Below are 8,632 nucleotides of genomic sequence, written 5' to 3'. Positions count from 1 at the left end.
CGGGCTGTCATGCTCGCACATGTGCCATTAATTGACAAGAATGCAGCTCAAGTTGGCTGATCAAGAGATAGGCAGTGCAAAGGAACAGGATTTGAGACAGCCCAGGGTTTCCTCTTCAAGTAGGTCTAAAGCATTTTTTTTTCTCATTAACTTCCTTCCTGTTCTAACTGCCAGCACTCAGAAGTCAGAGTTGAGAGACAGAGGCACCCCGGACAGAGACGTGAAGCCCTGAATGTAAGTTCAAATACCTCGGGCTGGGGAGGCTTCAGGTGGGCGCAGAGCAAAGTCGGAAACCTCTCGACGGGGCTACAGCCCTGGACAGTTTATTATTTTTTTAGACGGGCGGTTCTGCTTTAAAACAAACTTTATGATAAGAAATTGCTAAGGAGGCTGCAGAGAAGGGGAAGTTAGAGCAGGGAAGGGTAGCAGTGACTCAGGGGAGGAGGCTCAAAGAAGGAGGGTACAGGGTGCGCTGCAGCCCGGGAGGTGCAATCCTGAATATTCTGGAGAAGGGCTCTGAGAACACCACCGGGAGTGCCTGGAGGGGTTTCCTGCAAAGTAGGAGCAGGCACCTGGCCAGGCTCAGAAGAAAAAGACTGTAGATATAAACTGATACGGTCTGTGCTGGTGGATGATCTGGGGTGGAGATATGTGGTTTCCTGTTTTTAAGCAGGCAATGTAAAAAGACTGGTTGAAAGAGAAAAAAAAAGTTCGAAGCTGTCAAATATTAAACTATCTTCCGCTAAAGAATTTTCTGGTGATATAAGAGAAACGCATAATGAAATCCTCCCTTAGAGTGCAGGGAATTTAGCCCTCCAAGAGGAAGTATGGTATAGCACATGGTTCTGTACTCATGAGTCATACAGTGATAGAATTTCTACCACTGACAAAGACTGTGTATTAAATTCCTGCAGTCGGATAGGCAGAAAGATTGCTGCTGCTGTTGTCAAAAATAATAATAGGGCTGAGCGTGGTGGCTCACGCCTGTAATCCCAGCACTTTGGGAGGCCGAGGTGGGTGGATCACCTGAGGTCAGGAGTTCAAGACCAGCTTGACCAGCATGGTGAAACCCGGTCTCTACTAAAAATGCAAAATTAGCTGGATGTGGTGGTGCATCCCTGTAATCCCAGTTACTTGGGAGGCTGAGGCAGGAGCATCGCTTGAACCCAGGAGGTGGAGGTTACAGTGAGCCAAGATCACGCCATTTCACTCCAGCCTGGGCAACAAGAGCGAAACTCTGGCTCAAAAAATAAAAATATTAGTAATAATAATAGCCCTTTACATATGAGATAACTAAAAGCAAACATGGAAAACACCAAATCACCTATTAAGAGACAGGTTTTAGAAAAATTCAAGGAGGCCCAGCTAGGACAGCTTATCAGTGGGCCTTCAAAATGTCAAGGTCTGAATTTCAGCCACCATTAGGAGAAGTTCTTTAGGTATGACCTGAAATACTTTCTTCCCTTTTAGAGGACTTCCCAGCCAGCTTGTTTCATAAACATAATCTATAATTAAACTCTAGACCTATGGTAACTTGGGGTGTGGGTCCGATAAGCCCTGGGCAGTTCTTCATTCAGAGTGGGGAAAGGCAGACTGCTCTCACCCAGAGGGCTCATGGTCACCCCTTCACACAGAGACCTAGAGCCACTGGAGTCAAGGTTGGCCTGGCGATCCTCATTGCAGGGACAATCAGGCAAGGGAGATCAAGAGGACCATGTCAGTCTGTTGGTTCGGGGAGACGGGGGCAGAAGTTCAGTCCCTAGCAGGCATCGTGAATCTTGCCATTGGCTTTGTGTTTTTTTAAATTTGTAAGAATATATTCCCTCCCAAAGCAGATATAGCACAAGCTTAGTTTCAAAAGCATCTTACTCTTTTGTGAGATGTGTGGGAAATTCCAAGAGAAGAACAGTTCTTTCTCCATCCACGCTTCACAGATGCAAAACATGAGGACTAGCCGTGCTGTCACTGAACAGAAACAGGCAAGCATTTTTCAGGCCTCAACTGGAATTTGGTCCTTCCTTGCTTTGGAGAGAGAGCATGAGTTTGTCGCTAGGGAAGGAGGCTCTGAGCAACATCAAGGTTCTGTTTTCAGTAGACGCTCAGCACCACAAAGTCATTCTGAGGGAAAGATGTGGGTCTGAGCTCATTTGGGGGAGTACAGTACATGACAAACATCAGCTAGCAGGAAAAGAGAAGCCCTGGGGAGTCGAAATTATGCAGCTAGAAAAAGAGAACCAACATTTGTTGAGTGCCTTCTATGTGTCAGGCCTGGTGATAGAAACTTTCAAATTTTGTTCCTGAGAAGAATGCAGAAGTGTTCAATAATTTGACTAAAATTACATATGGATACAAAAAGGATCAATAGCCACAATGCCTCTGAATTGCAATTCACAGGGCATGGTGGTGCGTGCCTGTAGTCCTAGCTACTCAGGAGGCTCAGGTGATTCTCCCACCTCAACCTCCTGAGTAGCTGGACTATAGGTGCGCATCACCACGCTGGCTAATTTTGCCATTTTTAGTAGAGACAGGGTGTCTCCATGTCGCCAAGGCTGGTCTCGAATTCCTGGGCTCGAGCAATCTGCCTGCCTTGGCCTCCTAAAGTCCTGGGATTAAAGGCATGAGCCACAATGCATGACCTATTACTATTTTTCTTGAGACAGGTCTCGCTCTATCACCCGAGCTAAAGTGCAGGGGCATGAACACAGTTCACTGCAGCCTCAACCTCCTGAGGCTCAGGTGATCCTCCCACATTCTTAGGAAGAATCATATGGAAGAAATTTTCTCCAATTTCACATTTTGAGAGTCCTTATTCCCGGTTTGTGTTATTGTTGCCTGGGATCCTGTATTCAAGTCTACACTGGCATACCCAGAGATGAGTCTCATGTTGCCCATGAAACGTCAGCAACATTTAGCCATGCAATAAGCACATCCTGAATCACTCTGTGTCGTGTTACTCTCTGGTGTCCTCAGCCAGAGAGTGCATTTTACCACTGGTAAAACTTCACTTGGGCTTTCTCAAAGAGCCTGATAATCTTAGCACAAATGGTCATAAAAAATTCTCTCTCACTTCTGTCTAACTTTTCATGCTAATTTAAAACTTTTGTGAATATATTGAGATACCAAAGGCAATGGCTTCCTTAATGCACAGTTTTCTTTGAGGATTATTTAAAATAATATTTGTGTGGCATGACTTCACACATTGGCCACTCAGCAAAGCTCACTGGATCTCTTGAGTTCTCTCTCTTTGTGCATGCGAATGTGGGTTAGAAAAACATGCTATGAATGCACAGGCAAGACATAATAAGTTGTTTCTCTCACAAAGAGAAATGGTAAGAAATTACATTTCTACTAATTTGAGCCGTTCTCTGGACTGATCACAATATTTATTGTCTCTTACAAAATAATCTTGTCTTTGGTTTTTCCCATCCAGTTTTGAAGTTTTCATAGTCCTTCATGGGGCTGAGGTGGTAGAAAGCAGCACCGCAAAGTGGGGAGTATGGATTCCTCCATGTCACCAGGGACAGGGGCTGTGGGGAGAGGCTGGAATTCCTAACCAAGAAAGCTTCTGGTGTCCTGAGAGACAAACTTGCAATCCCATAATACGCCAAATCGCCAGGCAAGCAGCATAGCACATTCAAATCCTTGACTACCTCTGAAATGTCACCAGTGTTTTAGAGATGGCTCCAGACCTGTGCTAGACCCACAGCCCATTTTGGGGGAAGTCAGACATATCCTAGTCAGCAGGGAAAGTGGAGATAACAGGAGTTACAGAGAATGCTGATGCTCACATAGGAACTTCTCTGATAGAAATTCCCTACTTCTGGTACTTCCACATTTCTCTCTCTCTCCCCTCTTTCTCTTTCTCCCTTCTCCCTCCTCTCTCTCTCCTCTTTCTTCTCTTTCTCTCCTCTCTCTTCCCCCACTTCTTTCTCTCTCCTCTCTCTCTCCTCTTTCTCCTCTTTCTCTCCTCTCTCTTCCCCCACTTCCTGCTTTCTCTCGCATCTCTATCTCTTCTACCTAATACGTGAATACCAATGGCCCGTGTGTCTAGATGCATAATCCAGTACAATTTTGCAGATCCAGCTTTGGGCCGTGAATTAAGTCTCCGTGGTATTTTGCTCCAGAGCCAGAGGGAATTCTCTTAATTAGCTGTGCCTGTGTTCACTGACGTTTCTCATCATTCACAGAGTGACCTCTGGCTTCAATGGAGAAAGGGAGCAATAAATAAAATCTAAAATTAAATTGTTTACATGGAAGTTTTTAAAAGAAATATAATATAGTCTCATTTTAGGGTGATTCAGTTTTTAAACAATCCTTGCAATTCCCCAGAACTTCTTGTCTCTTTAATACTCCTCAAAGACAAAAATCTATTTTTAAGGAGGAAGGAGTGGGGACAGAGTCAGCTCCCATCCAGGGGAAAGCATTTGGTGTGGAAGCAGTTAGCTAGCTTCACTGAAGCCTTGTGACAAAACAGACCACATCAGGGCAGGGAAGGAAGAAGAGGAAGGGAACAAATATTCATGGAACATCTATTCTTGATCAGTATAGTCCTATAATTTTTCACATGTCTTCTCCAATCTTTCATCCCCATAAAGAAGAATATCCCCATTTTACTGGTGGTAAAATTGAGGCTCAGTGAAATTAGCAACTTGCTTGAGTCCTGTAATAATGCAGAGCCTAGTTTTGAATCCCTGGTGCATCTAACTCAATCTATGTTCTATGAGACATGAAAGTCGCCTTTCTCTGAATTACCCAGGTAATTTGTTTAATCTAAACTTAGGAATTCTACCTTTTCTTGTCCTCAGTCCATTTAGGGCTGCATTAATGAAACAGATGATGCTCTATCCTGACATGGGTGTAAATTTTTAAGTGTAATTCACTTGCAATGTCTTGGAAATTTCACTGAATTTGCAAGCAAAAACATTGATTTGTGCTATGTCATATGCACACTGTGAGTAACCATCCTAATTTAATTTGACATTTTAATTGAGGCTGAGGAGATTAAGTCCCCATCTCAGCACATCTAATGCTTGCCAGTGCTTTGCTGAATAGCCAACATGGGGATGTGAGGGCTCCACTGTGAAAGTTAATCTGTGTGGGCATCTGTGAAGCAGAAAATAGAGAAAACTGGAGTAGTAAGCCTGTGGGAAAAAATAATATGGGCTTTGGGGCCTAACAAATGGGGCCCACATTAATCTGGTTAAACATATAGTTGTTAATTCTCCATTTCATTTTTCCTGTGCAAAGGACCAAAGTCAAAAACAAACAAAACCCAACTCTGTCCTTCGTAGAATGGGAGATGAGCAGCTGAGGAAGGTGAGGAAAGTCCATCCAGAAGATTCTATGCTGATGGGCTGACTCCTCCCCAACCTCCCTTTTACTTCCTCTTTTCTTTTCTCATTTCACAAGCTTCTTTAAATTAGGGAGCATTCGAGTCATTAAATTAAGAAGGGGCCTCAGAGATCTTCTCATGCCACGGCTTCATTTTGCAGAGGATGAAACCGGGGCCCAGTGAGGTTAAGCAACTTGCACGAGTTGCGCTGAAACATCGTTATCTGACACTTCCCTGCTTTGTTAAAGCTGTCTCTGCAGAGCTTGCAAAGAAGCACTGACCTCTGCTTGTACACCTCCAGGTAGATTCCCAAGATGACTAACAAACTCTAATTTTATTATAACTTCTTAAAGACAACTGAAGCAATAGAGCATAGTGCCTAAAAGTCAGACAACCTGGGCTCAGACATTAATTCTGCCTACCACATAGTATGTCTTCTTTAGGCAAGTTACTTAACTTGAACTTTAGTTTCCTAGTCTGGAAAAGAGAATGATGATGCCAACAAAGTTATTGTGAGAACTACATAGACAATCCTCTAGAAAGCACTTAGCACTACATGTGATTACTATTATAATTTGTATCAATAATATCAATATTATCAATAGGAAAATCAGTTGTCCTTTAGATGATGGGATTGGAAAACAGTCTGTAGAATTTTCATAAAATTCCTATTCTCATTTCAACACGCATCCATAAGATCGGAGGATAAAAAGAGAAAATGTTTGTTTGTGGTTAAATATGCGCACAGATAATTTGAGAAATCATTGTCAAACTATATATGCCATTTATGGCTGGGGCTTCGGGAGCAACGGAGGTTACCCAGAGATAATGTTAAAAATGCAGTACAATGCTTAATATCTACTGTACTTGAGTTTTTGCTGAAGAGTAGATTTTAGGCACTCTTGCCACACACACACAAAAGTAGGTGAGATGATGGATACGTTAATTTGCTTGACTATAGTAAACTTTTCACTATCTATGTATCCCAGACATATTTTACACCTTAAATATATATAATAAATACCTTTTAAGAAATGGATTCATAAGAAGTATTTATGTATTCCAGATGTTAATCTCTTGTTAATATATGCATTGTGAATGTCTCATTTTTAGAATCCAGACCATTACTCTTTTCACTATTTATAGGGTGATATTAGGAAAATAAATTTTAAATGCTTGTGTAATTGAAACGTTTAATATTTTCTTCTATGTCTCAGTTTTTGCACTTGTAAAATGTAACTGACTGTGCCTATCGCACAGCATTGCGATGACTGAGTGAAGTAATGCATGCAAAGCACTTATCCCATAATAACTAAGTTTTTGGCTTGTAAGTGTTCAGTAACAATTTGCTGTTACTATTATGGTACCCTTTATTATGCAAAGACCTGTTCGGTGAAAGAAAAATAATTTTATGTCTGGGAGAAAAATAAGTAAAATAAAATAAAATAAAATATGCAGCATCTTTTGGGGATTCACATACATTTTATTTTTTAATTTTTAAATTTCCTTTTAAAGATGAATTCTATTGCATATGTTTAAGGTTTACAGCATAATGTTTAAGGATACACATCGATAGTAAAAATGTTACTATAGTGAAACAAATCAACATATCCATCATCTCACATAGTTACCCTTTGTTTGTTTCTGTGCCAAGAGCAGCTAATGTCTATTCATTTAACATGGGGATTCACATACATTTTAAATAACAAAACACAGACAGATATTCTGTCATATTCACAGGTGAAATAAGGTAACTGAATGGTAACTTAGCTGACACATGACTGCAGGTCAGGAGAAATATGCAGAGGCCTTAGAAAAGTAATCATCTAAAGTTGATGTGCTCTAATCCCTCATCTCCCAAGGTGAGGAAAGTCAGATCCACAGTGGTTGCAACGTTCAGTTAACAGGGAAAAGCTAGTTAGTAGGAAAGCCAGAATCCAAACCCAGGCATGCATAACAAGGCCTAGTTCAGTGAAGTGATCGTTATCCAAAATCAAACAGAATGACCACGGAATTCTCCTAAGGTGCTATTTCCTGCACCCATGTGCACCTGGGTTTCTCTGCCAGGCTTTGTGGTCATGTGCCCTCAGACACAGGTGTCACCTGATATCTTCTGCTTCAACATATTCAACATTTTGAGTAGGTGGACTCTCAGTTTGAGACAAGTTGTGTCAATGATCTGGTGGAGCTCCAGGAAAAGCAAGCTTCTGGCCAGGCACCTGTAATCCCAGCACTTTGGGAGGCCAAGGAGGGTGGGTCTCTTGAGCTCAGGTGTTCAAGACCAGCCTGAGCAACCTGGGGAAACCCCATCTCTACCAAAACAACAAAAAAATTAGCCAGGCAGGTGGTACATGCCTGTAGTCCCAGCTACTTGGAAGGCTGAGGCAAGAGAATTGGTTGACTCCAGGAGGCGGAGGTCGTAGTGAGCCAAGATAGAGCCACTGCCCTCCAGCCTGGGTGACAGAGTAAAACGACGTAAGGAGGGAGGGAGGGAGGGAGGAAAGGAAAAGAGAAAGAAAGAAAGAAAGAGAGAGAAAGAAAGAAAGAAAGAAGGAAAGAAAGAAAGAAAGAAAGAAAGAAAGAAAGAAAGAAAGAAAGAAAGGAAGGAAGNAGGAAGGAAGGAAGGAAGGAAGGAAGGAAGGAAGGAAGGAAGGAAGGGAAAGAAAAAGAGAGAGAGAGGGAGGGAGGGAGGGAAAGAGAGGGAGGGAGGGAAAGAAAGAGAGAAAGAGCAAGCAAAAGCAAAAAAGCAAGCTTCCTCTGTAACACGCCACTCTCTGCTTCATGCTTCCACAGTTTCAAGGTTATGTTCCTAATCTGGAGATCTTGAACCCCAATAAGTCTACAAAGGACTTCAGGGGGTCCACAAACCCCTAGATCATATGCACAATATCATGGGTTTATCTGGTTTTTTTTTTCCTTGAGATAATTACCATGTTTATCAGATTTTTTAAAAAGAGAACTGTAAGGCCGGGCGCGGTGGCTCAAGCCTGTAATCCCAGCACTTTGGGAGGCCGAGGTGGGCGGATCACGAGGTCAGGAGATCGAGACCATCCTGGCTAACACGGTGAAACCCCGTCTCTACTAAAAAATACAAAAAACTAGCCGGGTGATGTGGCGGGCGCCTGTAGTCCCAGCTACTTGGGAGGCTGAGGCAGGAGAATGGCGTAAACCTGGGAGGCAGAGCTTGCAGTGAGCTGAGATCCGGCCACTGCACTCCAGCCTGGGCGACAGAGCGAGACTCCTTCTCAAAAAAAAAAAAAAAAAAAAAAGAGAACTGTAATCTCCAAAAAAAAAAAAAAA

The 8,632-nt window shown here is 42.6% G+C and overlaps 1 protein-coding gene across 6 annotated transcripts in view; it reads left to right on the top strand.

Moving 5' to 3' along the window:
* Positions 1-8,632, top strand: part of ARHGDIB (Rho GDP dissociation inhibitor beta) — a 20,292-nt gene continuing 11,660 nt past the window's right edge. Inside the window, exons 1-2 of one of the 6 annotated variants that reach the window (XM_025401139.1) lie at positions 1-234; positions 5,493-5,633. The gene's annotated coding sequence lies outside the window, so the exon portion shown is untranslated. Of the gene's footprint in view, positions 235-507; positions 618-5,133; positions 5,136-5,492; positions 5,634-8,632 lie in introns of those variants that run through there. The other 5 variants (XM_025401142.1, XM_025401138.1, XM_025401147.1 and 2 more) reach the window with 5 other exon arrangements.

Source organism: Theropithecus gelada, chromosome 11 (assembly GCF_003255815.1).
Source record: "Theropithecus gelada isolate Dixy chromosome 11, Tgel_1.0, whole genome shotgun sequence".
Classification (NCBI taxonomy): domain Eukaryota; kingdom Metazoa; phylum Chordata; class Mammalia; order Primates; family Cercopithecidae; genus Theropithecus; species Theropithecus gelada.
This window is presented reverse-complemented; position numbering and strand designations above follow the sequence as displayed.